This window comes from Globicephala melas, chromosome 17 (assembly GCF_963455315.2).
Source record: "Globicephala melas chromosome 17, mGloMel1.2, whole genome shotgun sequence".
NCBI lineage: Eukaryota > Metazoa > Chordata > Mammalia > Artiodactyla > Delphinidae > Globicephala > Globicephala melas.
Window position 1 is genome coordinate 14,104,181 of NC_083330.1, and position 20,025 is coordinate 14,124,205.

Here is a 20,025-nt window from a genome sequence, read left to right on the forward strand (position 1 = left end):
AGAATGTAAGAAAGCATAATAAAACATGTACAAACCAATTCTCACATGAGAAATTGAAAATCAAGAATTTGTTCTATCTAAACTAAATTTTGAAACTTGCATTAGAGTTCTTTTTTTGAACAAAATACTTAGGAAAACCTTACAGGGCAACGCAAAATGACAGACATTCAAAGCTGTCAGATTCTTTGCACCAGCTCCCCCTCACCTACTCATGTTTAATTTCCTTAACGGTTCTACTTTTTTTTTAAGTGAAAGGATTTGGTAAAGATAAGGGTACATTAGAGCCCATTAACACCATTAGGGCAAATGTCTTAAAGAAAATCTGTTGAATATAATAAAAATGCTGAATTTCTACTCTCTTAGGCATTTTTTTTTTTCTTTTGGCTCCTAGGACTACAGCCAGGTGGGATATGTTTCAAAGCACCTTAATAACATTTATATTTTACTTGTGGGATATCATGACCACAGATAAACCTTGGGAAGACAGAACTGTTCAGTTAAACCTTGTATCGGGCCACGTGACATAAACTGCACACAGACAGTTTCCAGCTGGGCAAACACTTCAGTTCCATTTATGGCTCTAAACTGTGATCCTGTCTTTGAAAGGTCTCACCAGACCCTCAGTCCCATGCTTGATGGGTTACCTGGATGAAGACGACAGGAGACTACACCTTCACTTCCCCTTCTAGAAAACTGCATGGAGTCTTGACAAGTTTATTGTAGAGTCACAAGACTACAGTCACAAGGTTTTAAATTTAATACAATTAAAGAAGAAAAATACAGTTACATAAAGAGAACAATTGTAGTTAGACTCTTACTTCTGTTTACTGCCACTTCCCTCCTCGACTTTCTCATGTCTATGAGGATTTGATGTTCAAGAGTAAGAAAGGAAATTTTCAGAAAGACAAAGGAGAATTTCAAAGTCCATTGCCAGAAAAAAAATAGCTCATGTGAGTTTGTTGCTCCCTGAATAAACAAGAACTTGCCCAGATTTATTTCAACCTTCAACACCTAGTATTGTATCCTTTGTTGTTTGGTTATGTGGCCCTTGGATTCTCACTTTTTTTATCTGTTACTCTTTCAGCTATAAACTTCTGATTAACTATCCATAACACTTACAGTTTACAGTAGTTGTTCACAACCATTTCCCAGAGGTCACTAATGAAAGATGAGATATTTTTGCAGGAAAAATTTCCATGTAACCATAATAGACTCCTAAATATAACATGACTCCTTGTGTGCCCCTCAAAAAAAATACCATGTACAAATCATACGAAAGGAAAAAGAGATAACTTTGAAAACAACCTGCTGTTTTTATTGTAAATCATTAATAAAGTTTATTTCTTTCACTTATAAGATATGCCCAAGGGAGTAAAACAAACCCGCTATATCATGACAGTGCCAATGAAGAGTACAGACTAGTGTCAGGCTGTGCTAGGTGTGAGAGACACCTGTGCCCTTTCCTAGATGTGGGACCTTGGGTAAATTACTTGACTTCTCCTGTTTTTTCAGTCTGTAAATGGGAACCAGAATAGCACATACAAGAAAATATTCTTGAGACAACCAAAGGAGTGCCTGACACATACTCTAAATATGCTGTATTAAGATCCCCTGGTTTAAAACCCACCAGACCAAACAAATGAAGAGGAAATAGGCAGTCTACCTGAAAAAGAATTCAGAGTAATGATAGTAAAGTTGATCCAAAATCTTGGAAATAGAATGGAGAAAATACAAAAAACGTTTAACAAGGACCTAGAAAAACTAAAGAGCAGACAAACAATGATGAACAACACAGTAAATGAAATTAAAAAATTCTCTAGAAGGAATCAATAGCAGAATAACTGAGGCAGAAGAACAGATGAGTGACCTGGAAGATAAAATACTGGAAATAACTACCACAGAGCAGAATAAAGAAAAAAGAATGAAAAGAATTGAGGACAGTCTCAGAGACTTCTGGGACAACATAAAATGCATCAACATTCGAATTATAGGGGTCCCAGAAGAAGAAGAGAAAAAGAAAGGGTCTGAGAAAATATTTGAAGAGATTATAGTTGAAAACTTCCCTAATATGGGAAAGGAAATAGTCAATCAAGTCCAGGAAGCACACAGAGTCCCATACAGGATAAATCCAAGGAGAAACATGCCAAGACACATACTAATCAAACTATCAAAAATGAAATACAAGGAAAAAATATTAAAAGCAACAATGGAAAAGCAACAAATAACAAACAATAGAATCCCCATAGCGTTAACAGCTGATATTTCAGCAGAAACTGAAAACCAGAAGGGAGTGGCGGGACATATTTAAAGTGATGAAAGGGAAAAACCTACAACCAAGATTACTCTACCCAGCAAGGATCTCATTCAGACTCGACTGAGAAATTGAAATCTTTACAGACAAGAAAAAGCTAAAAGAATTCAGCACCACCAAACCAGCTTTACAACAAATGTTAAAGGAACTTCTCTAGGCAGGAAACAAAAGAGAAGGAAAATACCTACCATAACAAATGCAAAACAATTAAGAAAATAGTAGTAGGAACATACATATGGATAATTACCTTAAATGTAAATGGATTAAATGCTCCAACCAAAATACATAGACTAGCTGAATGGATACAAACACAAGACCCATATATATGCTTTCCACAAGAGACACACTTCAAACATAGGGACACACACACACTGAAAGTAAGGGGATAGAAAAAGATATTCCATGCAAATGGAAATCAAAAGAAAGCTGGAGTAGCAATTCTCATATCAGACAAAATTGACTTTAAAATAAAGACTATTACAAGAGACAAAGAAGGACATGTCATAATGATCAAGGGATCAATCCAGGAAGATATAACAATTGTAAACATTTATGCACCCAACATAGGAGCACCTCATTATATAAGGCAAGTGCTAAGAGCCATAAAAGGGGAAATCAACAGTAACACAATCATAGTAGGAGACTTTAACACCCCACTTTCACCAATGGACAGATCATCCAAAATGAAAATAAAAAAGGAAACACAAGCTTAAATGATACATTAAACAAGATGAACTTCATTGATATTTATAGGACATTCCATCCAAAAACAACTGAATATACTTTCTTCTCAAGTGCTCATGGAACATTCTCCAGGATAAATCATATCTTGGGTCACATATCAAGCATTAGTAAATTTTAAAAAATTGAAATCATATCAAGTAACTTTTCCAACCACAATGGTATGAGACTAGATTTAAATTACAGGAAAAAAACTGTAAAAAATACAAACACATGGAGGCTAAACAATACACAACTAAATAACCAAGAGATAGCTGAAGAAGTCAAAGAGGAAATCAGAAAATACCTAGAAACAAATGGCAATGAACACACGATGACCCCAAACCTGTGGGATGCAACAAAAGCAGTTCTAAGAGGGAAGTTTATATCAATACAATCCTACCTCAAGAACCAAGAAAAATCTCAAATAAAAAACCTAACCTTACAACTAAAGCAATTAGAGAAAGAAGAACAAAAAACCCCAAAGTTACCAGAAGGAAAGAAATCATAAATTTCAAATCAGAAATAAATGAAAACGACATGAAGGAAACAATAGCAAAAATCAATAAAACGAAAAGCTGGTTCTTTGAGGAGATAAACAAAATTGATAAACCACTAGCCAGACTCATCAAGAAAAAAAAAGGAAAAGACTCAAATCAACAGAATTAGAAATGAAAAAGGAGAAGTAAAAACTGACCCTGCAGAAATACAAAGGATCATGAGAGATTACTACAAGAAACTATATGCCAATAAAATGGACAACCTGGAAGAAATAGACAAATTCTTAGAAAAGTACAACCTTCCGAGATGGAGCCAGAAAGAAATAGAAAATATAAACAGACCAATCACAAGCACTTAAATTGAAACTATGAAAAAAACTCTTCCAACAAACAAAAGCCCAGGCTTCATAGGCGAATTCTAGCAAACATTTAGAGAAGAGCTAACACCTATCCTTCTCAAACTCTTCCAAAATATAGCAGAGGGAGGAACACTCCAAAACTCATTCTACAAGGCCACCATCACCCTGATACCAAAACCAGACAAATATGTCACAAAGAAAGAAAACTACAGGCCAATATCACTGATGAACATAGATGTAAAAATCCTCAACAAAATACTAGCAAACACACATTATAAGGCTCATACACCATGATCAAGTGGGGTTTATTCCACGAATGCAAGGATTCTTCAATATACGCAAGTCAATCAATGTGATACACCATATTAACAAATTGAAGAATAAAAACTGTATGATTACCTCAATAGATGTAGAAAAAGCTTTTGACAAAATTCAACACCATTTATGATAAAAACCCCCCAGAAAGTAGGCATAGAGGAAACTTACTTCAACATCATAAAGGCCATATATGACAAACCCACAGCCAACATCATTCTCAATGGTGAAAAACTGAAACCATTTCCTCTAAGATCAGAAACAAGACAAGGTTGTCCACTCTCACCACTATTATTCAACATAGTTTTGGAAGTTTTAGTCACAGCAATCAGAGAAGAAAAAGAAATAAAAGGAATACAAATCAGAAAAGAAGAAGTAAAGCTGTCACTGTTTGCAGATGACATGATACTAAGGATGCTACCAGAAAACTACTAGAGCTAATCAATGAAGTTGGTAAAGTAGCAGGATACAAAATTAATGCACAAAAATCTCTTGCATTCCTATACACTAATGATGAGAAATATGAAAGAGAAATTAAGGAAACACTTCCATTTACCACTGCAACAAAAAGAATAAAATACCTCGGAGTAAACCTACCTAAGGAGACAAAAGACCTGTATGCAGAAAATTATAAGACACTGATGAAAGAAATTAAAGATGATACAAACAGATGGAGAGATATACCATGTTCTTGGATTGGAAGAATCAACATTGTGAAAATGACTATGCTACCCAAAGCAACTACAGATTCAATGCAATCCCTATCAAACTACCAGTGGCATTTTTCACAAAACTAGAACAAAACATTTCACAATTTGTATGGAAACACAAAAGACCCCGAATAGCCAAAGCAATCTTAAGAAAGGAAAAGGAGCTGGAGGAATCAGGCTCCCCGACTTCAAACTGTACTACAAAGCTACAGTAATCAAGACAGTATGGTACTGGCACAAAAACAGAAATACAGATCAATGGAACAAGATAGAAAGCCCAGAGATAAACCCAGGCACATATGGTCACCTTATCTTTGATAAAGGAGGCAAGAATATACAATGGAGAAAAGACAGCCTCTTCAATAATTGATGCTGGGAAAACTGGATAGCTAGATGTAAAAGAATGAAATTAGAACACTCCCTAACACCATACACAAAAATAAACTCAAAATGGATTAAAGACCTAAATGTAAGGCCAGACACTAACCAACTCTTAGAGGAAAACATAGGCAAAACACTCTATGACATAAATCACAGCAAGATCCTTTTTGACCCACCTCCTAGAGAAATGGAAATAAAACCAAAAATAAACAAATGGGACCTAATGAAACTTAAAAGCTTTTACACAGCAAAGTAAACCATAAACAAGACAAAAAGACAACCCTCAGAATGGGAGAAAATATTTGCAAACGACGCAACTGACAATGGATTAATCTCCAAAATATACAAGCAGGTGATGCAGCTCAATATCAACAAAACAAACAACTCAATCCAAAACTGGGCAGAAGACCTAAATAGACATTTCTCCAAAGAAGATATACAGATTGCGAACACATGAAAGGATGCTCCACATCATTAATCATTAGAGAAATGCAAATCAAAACTACAATAAGGTATCACCTCACACTTGTCAGAATGTCCATCATCAAAAAACCTACAAGCATTAAATGCTGGAGAGGGTATGGAGAAAAGGGAACCCTGTTGCACTGTTGGTGGGAATGTAAATTGATACAGCCACTATGGAGAACAGTATGGAGGTTCCTTAAAAAACTAAAAATAGAACTACCATACAACCCAGCAATCCCACTATTGGGCATATATCCTGAGAAAACCGTAATTCAGTAAGAGTCATGTACCACAATATTCATTGCAGCACTGTTTACAATAGCCAGGACGTGGAAGCTACCTAAGTGTCCGTCGACAGATGAATGGACAAAGAAGATATGGCACATATATACAATGGAATATTCCTCAGCCATAAGAAGAAATGAAATTGAGTTGTTGTAGTGAGGTGGATGGACCTAGAATCTGTCATACAGAGTGAAGTAAGTCAGAAAGAGAAAAATAAATACCATATGCTAACATATATATATGGAATCTAAAAAAAAAAGTGGTTCTGAAGAACCTAGGGGCAGGACAGGAATAAAGACACAGATGTAGAGAATGGACTTGAGGACACAGGGAGGGGGAAGGATAAGCTGGGATGAAGTGAGAGAGTGACATTGACATATATACACTACCAAATGTAAAATAGATAGCTAGTGGGAAACAGCTGCAGAGCACAGGGAGATCAGCTCGGTGGTTTGCAACCACCTAGAGGGGTGGGATAGGGAGGGTGGGAGGGAGACTCAAGAGGGAAGAGGGAGGGGGTATGGGGATATATGTATATGTATAGCTGACTCACTTTGTTTTACAGCAGAAACTAACACAACATTGTAAAGCAATTATACTCCAATAAAGATGTTAAATATATATATATAATTTTTAAAAAAAGATCCCCTAGTTTAAGGAAATTCTGGCATTAAAAACCTTTGTTCAGAAACGAAGACATTGAAAACCTTCTGTTCCCACTCATGAGGGAGAAACAGATCTGGACACATCTTTCTACCATAACCAAGTTTAAGACTGGACAAAATATATCAAACACTTATTCTCACATATTGGACAGTAGGCAGCACAGGACTGTGATCTTTGAGGGAGGGGAAACAAATGAAATGACTCCTATGATTGCCCCAGCTTTTTACCTAGAGAGATTTTCCAAGATTTTAGCACAAGTAGGGAAGCTAAGCAAAGAATGCTGAGTGGAGAAGACAGAGTTTGGAGTTGTGTCAAAGTGGCTGGAATTTATGGGTCATATTACTTGAGAGGAGGGAGCTATTCTAAGAAATAGCCCCAGAATTCTCCATGGTGTTCACTTGACTCCTTGGCTGATTGCCAATCTGTGCATGTTTAGAGCAAAATTCTATCATGCTGGACAAAAAACAACATCTGGTGAAAGAATATTACCAAAAATCTGTAAACCAAACAAATCCCAGAGCTCACACAAGCACAGAAACTGTTCAAGTTTTCACCATACAGATTGGAGAGACCACATAGAATATGTAAAACCATCTGTAGAGACTCCCAACCAAATCAAACCACAGTAGTGGGACAGGACAAGACCTAGAGTAACATCAACCCTAGACCTGACCTAGCCTCAAAATGATCAAGATGATCTATGAGTAACTTAACTGCCTGCCAAACACATTAAAAAAAAAAAATTTAAAGCTATTCAAGGAAATCTAGTACTCACAAATGTACAATTATAATGTTCAGCATCCAATCAAAAATAAGTATCTGAAATAGCGAAAAATGTGAATCATAAAGAAGGAGAAAATTAAGAAAATAGATGTAGAAATCTTAGAGATTATGGAATTAGGAGACACAGATGTTATAAATGCTGTTATAGATATGCTCAAGGATTAAAATAAAAAGATGAGCTTAATGAGAACAGAACCTAGTGGAACAAATGGAACTTTTAAAAATGAAAAATAGAATATCTGCAATAAAAATTTCATTGGCTGAAATATATAGCAAATTAGGTACTTCAAAAGAAAAGATCACTAACCTTGTAAATACAGCAATAAAACTACCCAAAATAAAGCACAGTGAGGAAAAAACTGACTTAACAACAATAACCAAAAAAGACCCAAACAAATAGAATCCTAGCGACTTTGGGACAATATCAAACAATCTAACATTTGTGCAATTGGAGTCCTAATAGATAAGGAGAGTGGGGAGACAAAAAAAAAAAAAGAGGAAATCATGGTTGAAATGTTCATAATTTGATTAAAGTTACAATCCTACAGTTGAAATAAGCTCAACAAATTCTAAACTGGTTAAAGCAAACAACAAATAAACAAAAACACATCAAAGTATATCAGAATCTAATTATTTAAAACCATTCATAAAGAGAAATTCTTAAAGGCAACAATAGTGGGGAAAAGGCATATGACATACAAATATAAGCAATACAGCAGATATCCTATTAGAAACATAAAATCCAGAAGATAATGAGACACCTTTAAGTGTTGAAAGAAAAAAAAAAGCGAATCTAGAAATCTTTCAAATATGAAGCCAAAATGAAGTTTCTTTTTCAGAGAAAAAAAAAAGAAATTTTATCATTAGCAGACCCATATTACAAGAAGAATGAAGAGGTTTTTTAGACAGAAAGAAAATGATACCAGGAGGATACTTGGATCAACACAAAGGAATGTGGAGTGACAGAAATGATAAATGTTTTAAATTTTTCCTAATTTTTAACTTATTGAAAAGATAACTGCTTAAAAATAAAATCAATATATGGTAGGTTTTATGATCTGTGTAGGAGTAATATATATGATAACCATAGCACAAAAGATGGTAGGGGTGAAATGGAAGTATATTATTGCAAGATTCTTGGGACTTTCCTAGTGGTCCAATGGTAAAGAATCCACCTTCTAATGCAGGGGACACAGGTTCGATCCCTGGTAGGGGAACTAAGATCCCACATGCCACAGGGCAACTAAGCCCACGTGCCACAACTACAGAGCCCGTGTGCCATAACTACAGATCCCATGCACCCTGGAGCCCGCGCACCACAACTAGAGAGAAAAAGCTTACATGCCACAACAAAGACCCGATGCAGCCAAAAAATAAATAAATTGATTAAATAAATAAATATTTTAAAAAGATTCTTATGGTATATGTGAAGTAGTATAATGTTATTTTAAAAATCATTGCAATAATTATTGCAATAATAATTTTACCTGTAATGACTTAAAGCACAACTAAAAGAAAAAAATTAGTCAGATAAGACAAAAGAGCAAATTTCAACACAAACTATCATGAGAAACTCATTTTATATGTAAAGACACAATTAGGCTAAAAATTGAAAAATGGAAAAATATATGCTATGTAGCAAATGCTAATTATTAGAAAGCTAGAATGGCAATATTAATATCTAAAAAAGGAAACTTCAAAACAAGAAGAGTTACCAAAGGTAAAGATGAACATTTCATAAAGATAAAGGGTAATTCATCAAGAAGACAAAAACAATCTTGAATGTGTATGACCTAATAATGGAACTTCAAAATTGTTACAGTAAAAACTAAAAGAACTGACACAAATACAGTTAGATATTTCAACATTCTTTTCTCAATAACTGAAAGAAAGAAAACATACAGAAAATCAAAATGGCTATAGACGACTTAACCAACACCATCACCCAATTTGACCTAAATGACATTTGACAGAACAATCTACCCCAAAGCTGAATTATGGAGAATCTAGGTAGAACATTCACTATGATTGAACATATGCTGGGCCATGACTATAAGATGTTTATATTAGAAAAGAAAAGGTTCAATAGCAGTGATCTATATTTCAACTTTAGAAATCTATAAATTTAAGTAGAAAGAAGACAGTAATAAAAAAGTGAAACAAAGAAACAGAAAACAGACAGACAATATAGAAAATTAATAAAAGCAAAAGCTGATTCTTTGAAATAAAAATGACCAGAAATTATCAATATGAGAAATAAAGAGGAGATATCACTACAGACTGTAGAGGTATTAAAGGATAGTAATAGAGTATTATGAACCACTTTATGTCAATATATGACAAATTATATGAAATAGACAAATATCTTGAAAGATACAAATTACTAAAACTTAATTTAAAATCTGAAAAATTCTATATTTGTTAAAGAAAATTAATTTGTATTAAAAACCTTTCCCCCAAATAAAATTCAACACCTAGATGGCTTTACTGATGAATTATAACAAATTTTAAGGGAAAGATTAAAATGTTACAAGAATTATGATATGAATTATTAAGTTCATAGGATACAAAATCAATTTATAAAAATCAATTGTATTTCTATATACAGGCAATGAATAATGCAATATTTCAACAAAAATACCATTTACAACAATGTCCAAAACCACAAAAATTTAAGGATATATTTAACCAAAAAAGTTGTGCAGGAGCCTATACACTGAAAACTATAAAACATTGCTGACAAAAATTAAAGAAGACCTATATGAATGGACAGTTATACCATATTCATGGATCTGAACACTGAATATTTTTCCCAAATTGATCTAGATTAACATAATCCTAATCAAAATCCAAGCCAGTTTTTTTAACTAAAATTGACGAAATTATTTTAAAACTTTTATTTAAATAAAAAGGATTTTCAAAAATAGCCAATGTATCATGAAAGAGAAACAGAAAGTTGGAGAGCTTAAAACACTTGATTTGAAGATTTACTATAGAATTACAGTAACCAAGACATTGGTGTATTGTCATAATGACATGTAGATTAATGAAACAGTATAAAGAGATCCAGGCATATATGGTCAATTATTTCCAAGGGAGCCAAGATAAAATAATAGTCTTATCAAAAAAATATGTTGAAACAACTAGATATTTATATGAAAAAAAATAAAATTTACTCTTACCTTATACCTTATATATAAATTAATTTGAAATTGATTATATACCAAACAAAAAAGACAAATTTATAAATCCTGTAGAAGAAAACTTAGGAGAAATTTTTGAGAGCTTGGGGTAGGTAAAGATTACTTAGATAGAGTGCAAAAAGCACAGAATATAAAAGAAAAAAAAACAATAAAATAGATCTCAGAATTAAAACCTTCTGCTCTTTGAAAACAACAAAGAAAATGTTCACAGTATATTTTTCTGACATATGGCTTGTATCAAAAATGTTAATGCAAAGAACCCAACAGAAAGAAGGTCCAAAGATTTGAATAGACACTCAAAAAAGGAATATCCGGATGGCCAATAAACACATTAGAAAATGGTCAAAATCATTAACTGTTAAAGAAAGGGAAAATAAAAGCAAAAATGAGATACCACTACACATCTACTGAAGGGTTAACAATAAAGCAACTGACATTACCAGATGTTGGTAAGAATGTGGACTAACTGGAAATCCTATACATTTTGGTAGGAATTTAAAATGGTAAAACCACTCTCAAAAATAGCTTGGCAGGTTATTAAAAAATTAAATATGCTCTTACCACTTATCCCAGCATTTCCACTCTTGGTGTTTATCCAAAAGAAACAAAAACGTATGTCCACCCAAAATCTTGTACATAAGCATTCATAGCAAACTGATTCACAATAGCCATGTGGAGGGTGGACTTAAAGGCGGCCGGTGTTCATGCCCTGGAGTAATTCTTTCCTCTTGAGTGTAGGTGGGACCTGGAACTTGCTTCTAACCAATGAAACATGGCAAAGTATTGCCATATCACTCCCGTGGTTACACTACATTATATATGATTTCACCTTGACAGCAGACTCTCTATACAGAAAGTGTCACTTTCCATTTCTGGCTTCCAAGGAGCAAGCCATCATGTCTTCTACAGCTGCTAGGAAATGAATTGTGCCCCAAACCTGACTGAGTTTGGAAAACAGTCCTTCCCCAGTCAAGAGTTCAGATGAGAACCCAGTCCTGGCAGATACATTGTTTACAGCCTTGCAGAGAGCCCTGCTGAGCTGTGCCTAGACTCCTGATCCAGGAGTCTGTAAGATAATGAATATGTGCATTGCTTGAAGCTGCTGAGTTTGCAGTAATGTGCCACACAGCAACAGAAAACAAAAGCCAAAACCTGGCAACAACCTAAATATCTAACAAGTACATGGACATGTGATATATCTATACTATATAAAAGAAAACAATACTAACGTACATAACAACAAGGAAAACGTCTCAAAAACGTTATGCTGAGCGAACGCAGCGAGAAACTAATTGCATGCTGCATCATCCCATTTATATGACATTATTCAAAGAAGACAAATCTTATCTATAGTAACAGAAAGCAGATCAAAGCTCATCAAACTGTACCCATAAATTATACCTCAATAAATGTGATTTTGAAAAACTTTAGGAACTCAAAAATGGTATGTTTATTTCTAAATATTTAAGCTAATAAAAAGGGAAATCGTTTATGTGTTGTAAATATAGTATATCTGGCTACAAATAACATTTTTAAGACTGGAAATCTTGCTCCTGATCTAGAGCAAGTACTGAATAAATAATCATCATAAAGGAATTTTAGGAGCCTAGATAAAACTCTGTATTGACTCTATACAATAGCAAAGGCCTAGAAAACTCAGGCTAAATAAGGGCTTTCACTTAATTTCATTGACTAATAGTGTATAGATATGACTTTTTGCCCCTGATTGTCTATCACGTGCAAGGCACACCAGATCATTTGGACCATGAAAAAGATGTAAACTATGTACTCCAGAAGCAAAATGTATTAAGGAGACAAAAGACAGTACAGCAAGTCACTGTAAGGCCAACTAGAAAATGAGGGTACAGGTAAAATTCTAGATAGATTCACCGGAAGTGATACTTGCTTTGGGAAGGGAGCTCATGCTAGATAAATGTAGAAGTGGAGGTCGGAGCTGGTTTTTGAAGGATGTACAGAATCTGGATGTTTAGAGAAAGAAAGAAATCAAATGGAAGAATGTTTTTGTTTAAATGTAAGAATACTGAGAAAAGGAAAAAGTGTCATTTTAAGGATCATGGTATAGTGGGAAATAATGCAGGTTGCACAGGCATTTGAATGATTCCACTCTAAATATCATGACACTAAATAATACAGGTATGCCAACTATTCCAAATTCTATCTTTATTTGTCCTCTTCACTAACCTCCAAATCTGATATCTAATTGCCTCCTTGAAGCTGACTTCAATGGCTAATAGTAATCACAACCTCAAAATGGTAAAAAAGAGATTTTGATTCCGTCTACTCCTGAAACCTGTGCTCTCAATCTTTTCCTTCTTCGTAAATGGTATAATTGTCTATCTACACGTCAGGTCCCAAAACCCTGGAGTTCCCTTTGATTCCTTTCTTTCCCTCATCTTTATTTCAATTACACTGAAAATTCCTGCCCACTTGTTTCTGAAAATAAATTCTGAATCTCTCTCTCCAATGCTACCAGCCTAGTCCAAGCAGACCTAATCTCTTGCCTGAAGTACTGCCTTGGAAGCAACTGCTCTCCCAGCTTCCACTCTTCCCCTCTGCAATCTCCTTCCACACAGAAATCAGAATAAGCTTTTTGAAGTTAAATTAGACTGTGGAACACCCATTAAAACCTTCCATCATCTTTACATTGCAGTTGAAATAAAATCTGACTTCCTTATAACGTCTGCAAAGCCCAATGTGTCCGGGCCATTGGCTATCTCCCTACCTCATTTCTCCCCACTCTGCACCTCACTTATTCAGCTTCAGACACACTGGTTCAACCTCAGTTCTGCTCAGGACTTTTGCCTTTGCTATTTCCTCTGCCTGGAAAATTCTGGCTCCATGTCTTCAAATGGCTACTCTATCATGTCCTTGTGTTCTCTCTTGGTAAGGCTCTTCCTGATTGACACATCTAATTGGTCCCCTACCTAGGCTTGACTCCAAAGTATAAAGAGTATGAGAGGCCCTCTTTAGAGACACTGGAATGAGACAGCATGTTAACTAACTGCGTAAAACATCTTACTTTGATAAATATGACCATGTGGACACCACGTGGCTCCCCAAGACTTGTGAAAGGGTCTTTGCAATTGAGGGACCCTTTGGCTTTAGCTTTATTAGTTCCACAGTCAACCTGCCTCTAGTTCCGCCTTGCCAATCTCCATTCTACACTGTTTCCTTTTCTTCATAGCACTTATTGCTTTCCAAAATTAACTTGCCATTTATTTGTCTACTTTTTAAAGATCTAGTCCTGCTTTCCCTATTAGAATGTAAACTCCGTGAATATTTGTTGAATGAGTAAATATTAAAGAATCTGAACTTAAATCTGTAGGAAAAGATGTATAAAATAAAACAGGGAAAATGGAAAGTGATATCACTAAGAGGGCTATTGTTATTATTTGCTGTGACTTTTAAGGAGAGAAAATGAGAACATGAACTCAAGTTATGCAAATAGAAATGATGAGGAAAAGAACAATATGAAAGATATGATACCAGTAGAATATGCAGGGTTTGCAGTTTAAATGGGAGTAGCAAGCAGAGGAAGTAAAATATAGCTGTAGTAATTTAACCCTAGACAATGAGAGGATGATGATACCATTAAAAGGAACAATGAAAACAGCAGATTATTTGAGGAAAATCCAAAGGTTAGTGCCCAAGACTGAATCAGAGATGGACTGAAATATTGCCCATAAATATGTGAATCTTTCTTAAAAATCCTTTTTTTCTTGTTGATTTTCTTTTGCAATATTGGTATTGTTTACTCTTAGAAAATGTTTTGGCCCCCAATCTTAATAAAAATCATATTTATTAGTACTGCAAGTCAAAATTATATCAGTATAAGGAAAGTTTAATTTTCTGAAGTCATCGGTGATATTATGAGTAAGTTAAAATATTATTGTAAAGAAATCTGATGTATTTTCATCTTTGACCTAATTTAACTTTCAAGGAAAGCTTGACCAGACTGAGCAAAATGAAATGAATATGATAGAATCAGTCAATGTCTATTTAATCATCTTGTAAAGCAGGATAACATACGGCTCTCCCTGGCTGCCCAAATGTTAGTTCCTGACACCTCTGTGCTACCTACAGGCTTTTAGAAGCTGAAGAAAGGGCCAGGGTTCAAATATGGAGCTGTGGAGTGGTCTCAACAGGAAACACGTTTAATGAAACACTTAGTTGGGTGGACCTAAAATTTTATAAGGTAAAAATTCAAATAACATCCTTGCAATCTGTCTCCTGGTTTAAAGTTTATCACTATGCAGTGTGCCAAGTTCTAACTTTTCTCCTTTTCCTGATTGAAACCTCGTCCAACCTACAACCAGAAAGAGGAGGCAGCATTTGCACAAACATAAAACCAATGATTCTGGTTCAATAAAGAAAAATTCTATATTGACAAGAGATAAGAGATTAAAAACCTGAGATGGGATTTCACCAGGTTCTCACACAATTCATCCTTTACCAGTGAAATTTGAAATGTGTTCCATCTTATCCTCAGCCCGTCATCTCACCCGTACGATTATGAGTATGCAGACTCTAGAAAAGAGTCACTGAAGTCTGTCCCTGCCTTACAGACCCCACTTCCACAGCAGAGCTTTCAAACGGAAGCCGTTTCTTTCTCCATTATATCTCACCCCATAGGGCTATGAAGCCAGCTTATATTTCCTCACAGGTCTCCCTTTTCCTTTCCAGGCCATGATGCTTCCACCCTGATGCAAGCCCCTCCTCCTTTCAGAGGCATTTCATCTGGGTATAAAGAACCCACCAAACTCCCTCTCCCATCTCTTCCCCCCCCCCACACCCCTAATGAACCCAACTATGACTTTGGCATTTATCTTATGCTCCAGCAAGTTCCAAGTTTCATCATGAATAACCTCTGAATTCTTATATACAACTCACTCAACTCCCTGGTCACAAAACTTCTCGTTCTTCTGGAAGACAATGAATTTCATGTTCATTTCACTTCAGCAACCCATTCCCTTGACCTGGGATTTCAGCCAGAGTTTCAGGTTCTCTGACCATAACTCTCATCCTTTCCACCTTTTCACTCCTTAATTTGCAGGGCAGGCATAGTCACAAGACATATAACAAAGGACTAATACCCCACAAACTAATAAGAAAAAGTCAGGCTACCAGGAGAAAATGGGTGTCTGAGCCATTCCCTGGGCACACTGGTTCCCCCAGAGTTTCTCTTCCTCTGGGCGTGGAGGACACACGGCTACTGCTGTGTTGCTGGGCACAGAGCACTCCAACCCTTCCGTGCAATCTCAGAACTGCAGTGTGACCTTCGGACTCCCCTGCTTGGAATCCTCCAGTGATGTCTCATCATCTACAGGATTATGTCAGAAATAGGGCACACGACGAAACCTTCCACATTCTGGCTGCCGTCTTCTCTCTACCTTTATCCCCACCTTTGTCCTACGTGTCAGGTATGGTGTGAGGCACCGGGCGCAAGAAGCTCCTTGCACACCCCTGATGACGTCATGCTCTTTGACGTTCCTTTATCTTGGCACGTGGTCTTCCTTCTTTTTGAAATGTCCTCCTCAGCTTAGGTCACCTACCTTAATCCTGCTCATCTGACGTCCATCTCCTCCAAGAAGCTTCTGTTTTTCTAGGGATTTCCCTGGCTTCTCTCCACCTTTCCTGCCCCACTGTACCTGGTCTGTACTGCTATTTAAGCACCTGTCTCCATTCTTGCAAACGTCTGTGTACATATTCCACCCATACTAGATTATGCCTCTGTGTCTAGCGTGGTGCCTGACAAATAGACAAAGAATTACCTGTTGAATAACGTTATGAGTTTGCCCTTTTTATAGTACATTATTCTTTGTAAAATGCTCCCATATATAAAATTAATATGGTCCAAGCTCTTTCTACTACTAAGTGAAAACAGATCATAGTTATAATAATACCCCTAAATTTTAGCATTTTTATCAAAGTATTGTTGATGTACAATATTATGAAAATTATAGGTGTACAATATAGTGATTAACAATTTGTAAACGTTATACACCATTTATAGTTATTATAAAATATTGCCTATATTCTCTGTGTTCTACAAAGGAAATAAAAGTAAAAATAAACAACTGGGACCTAATTAAATTTAAAAGCTTTTGCACAGCAAAGGAAACATGGACAAAACAAAAAGATAACCTACTAAATGGGAGAAAATATTTACAAATAAAATGACTGATAAGGGGTTAATATCCAAAATATATAAACAGCTCCTACAACTCAACACCAAAAACTAATTTTTAAAATTTATTTAAAAATGGCTCACTCACAAGTTACGTTTTTCTTGAGATATTTTTTTTCTGTCAGTCTGAGAAACTTCCAGGGGTGTGAACATCCCTGGGCCATAACAGGTTATTGGTTCTAGGGAAGGACTCTTCCACAGGCAGAGTTCCTTGGTCGATGGGGAGAAAAGGTACATTGTCTCACATGTTAACAGAGTCCCTGCCTGCAGTTTCCAGATCCTTCCACTCATAGACTGCAGACCACATTGCCCTGCACCAGAGGTGGGTCCACACCATTTCCACTGCAGGAGGCTCTGAACTCCAAACTCTGCTGTTCATCTCCTCACTCACCCAAGAAAAGATTTCTACCTTGGAAACAGCTGTTTCATAGAGTTTCCTCAAGAGGACTATTTGGACCACCAGTGACATTGCCTTTTTTCTGTAGCACAGACAATTTTCTCCCAAACCACATGTGCATTCCAGGGACGGGGTAGGGTGGAAGAGAGCGATATTGGTGTCATGACTGAACACAGACATCTTCCTATACCTCCCTCCTCACATGCACAGTCTGACCCACTCAATTACGACACTTCTTCCTTCTTGGTGAGTTTCTCTTAGGAGTCTTCTTCCAGGGCACCTTTCCAGTCTACCCTATAGATCTGCATATATGTGAATCTTAGTTAGAGACAAAGCTCAAGGTCTCCGTCACAGAGTTTCTGCGCCCCATGACAGCTATTTTATTTTATTTTATTTTATGGGGGAGTTCTTTTTATTTTTTTAATTTTTAATAATACAATATTTTTTTTTTTTTTTTTTTTTTTTTTGCCGTACGCGGGCCTCTCACTGTTGCGGCCTCTCCCGTTGCGGAGCACAGGCTCCGGACGCGTAGGCTCAGCGGCCATGGCTCACGGGCCCAGCCGCTCCGCGGCATGTGGGATCTTCCCGGACCGGGGCACGAGCCCGCGTCCCCTGCGTCGGCAGGCGGACTCTCAACCACTGCGCCACCAGAGAAGCCCTTTAATACAATTTTTAAAGGTTACTTTTCAGTTACAGTTATTACAAAATATTGGGATACATTTCCCTTGTTGTACAATACATCCTTGAGCCTGTCTTACACCCAATGGTTTGTACCTCCCCCTCCCCCACCCCTATACTGCCGCTCCGCCCTACACCCCACACTGGTAACCACTAGTGTGTTCTCTGTATCTGTGAGTCTACTTCATTTTTGTTGTATTCACTAGTTTGCTGTATTTTTTAGATTCCACATATAAGTGATATCATACAGTATTTGTCTTTCTCAGTCTGACTTATTTTACTTAGCATAATGCCCTCCAAGTCCATTCATATTGCTGCAAAGGGCATAATTTTATTCATTTTTATGAATAAGTAGTATTCCATTGTATATATACCACATCTTCTTTATCCATTCATCTGTTGAGGGACAATTAGGTTGCTTCCATATCTTAGCAATTGTAAATAATGCTGCTATGAACATTGGGATGCATGTATCTTTTCAAACTAGTGTTTTTGGTTTTTTTTGGATATATACCCAGGAGTGGAACAGCTGGGTCATATGGTAGTTCTATTTTTAGTTTTTTAAGGAACCTCCATACTGTTTTCCACAGTGGCTGCACCAATTTACATTCCCACCAACAGTGTAGGAGGGTTCCCTTTTCTTCACAACCTCACCAACATTTGTTATTTGTGTTCTTTTTGATGATAGCCATTCTGACAGGTGTGAGGTGATATCTTTTGTGGTTTTGATTTGCATTTCCCTGATGATTAGCGAAGTTGAGCATCTTTTCATGTGCCTGTTGGCCACCTGAATTTAATCTTTGGAAAAACGCATGACAGCCTTTTTTAAATGCACTGGACTTCCCTGAACAGATCAAATACCCTAAACACAATATAACAGGGAAATAACCTGCACAGAATGTGGGGGACCTCTGAGGCAGAGTGTCCCCCACCTCCACAAACCCATCCAAATGACCCAGCTAAGCTATGCTGCTACAGGTGGACTTTTAAATGTTGACCCTCATGACAATCATGATGGATATAACTGATATTCACAGAGCTTAAACGATTTGCTCCAAGACAGTCAGTGAGAGACAAAGGAGGATTGAGAACTAGACAATTAAGCCTTATAAGCATTATAAGTTTAAAAGAATGGGCTTTGTAAGCAGATTGGCATGTACTCAAGTTCCAGATGCGCCAGTTACTACTGAGGTGATTCTGAGCAGAACTTACTTTCCATATCCACCAAAGGGCAGACCTATATAGGGGAGCTGTTTTCATAAAATAGTAAGCAGAGAATGGAGCCCAAAGTTCGTCACAAAATATGTATCCAACAAATATTAACTATTCATATTCTTCAAATTTTAAAACTCATCCCTTGATTTTACAACATCATGAGCTCTGTTCCTTTAAATTTAAGGAGCCAGTGAATACTTATTGACATATAATTTTAAATGGACTCCTACTGAAAACCTTCAGCATAGTTTTGGGTTCAAAAAGATAGAGTGGTAGAAACACATTTCATAGAGTCAAGTTGTTGACCAACTGGGCAGTGCATTGGTCAAACTGGGTTAATCAACAATAATTATTAAGTATCTGCTGTGACAAGATACTCAGCTGTGTACTATTGCCCTCGAGAAGCTTTCTTTTGCAGGTTATACTTGAATTTACAAATTCTTTACTCCAAAACAAAGAAATCTTTTGGAAAAGATTGGGCTTTGAAAACCCTTAATAATATAATCCGATATCTGAAAATACAAAAATTGTTTTACATATAAATTCCTAAATGTGTAAATAATAATAATACATTAATTTGCTCAAACTAGAATTTACTAAGTACCTACATGCCACAAAACACATATCAGTTCTAGTTTAATAAGAAATTAATTCATTGGAAAAATGTTATCGTTCTCTAACTTACCTATTTGAAGTTATGAGCTTTATCATATAGAAAATAATGATTATACTTCAAATCCAATATTTTGGATTTTTTTCTATTTATATAAACTAAGATTGAGGCATTGGGCTTGAATATTGGGTTTCAATTCTAGTTTTGCTAATAACT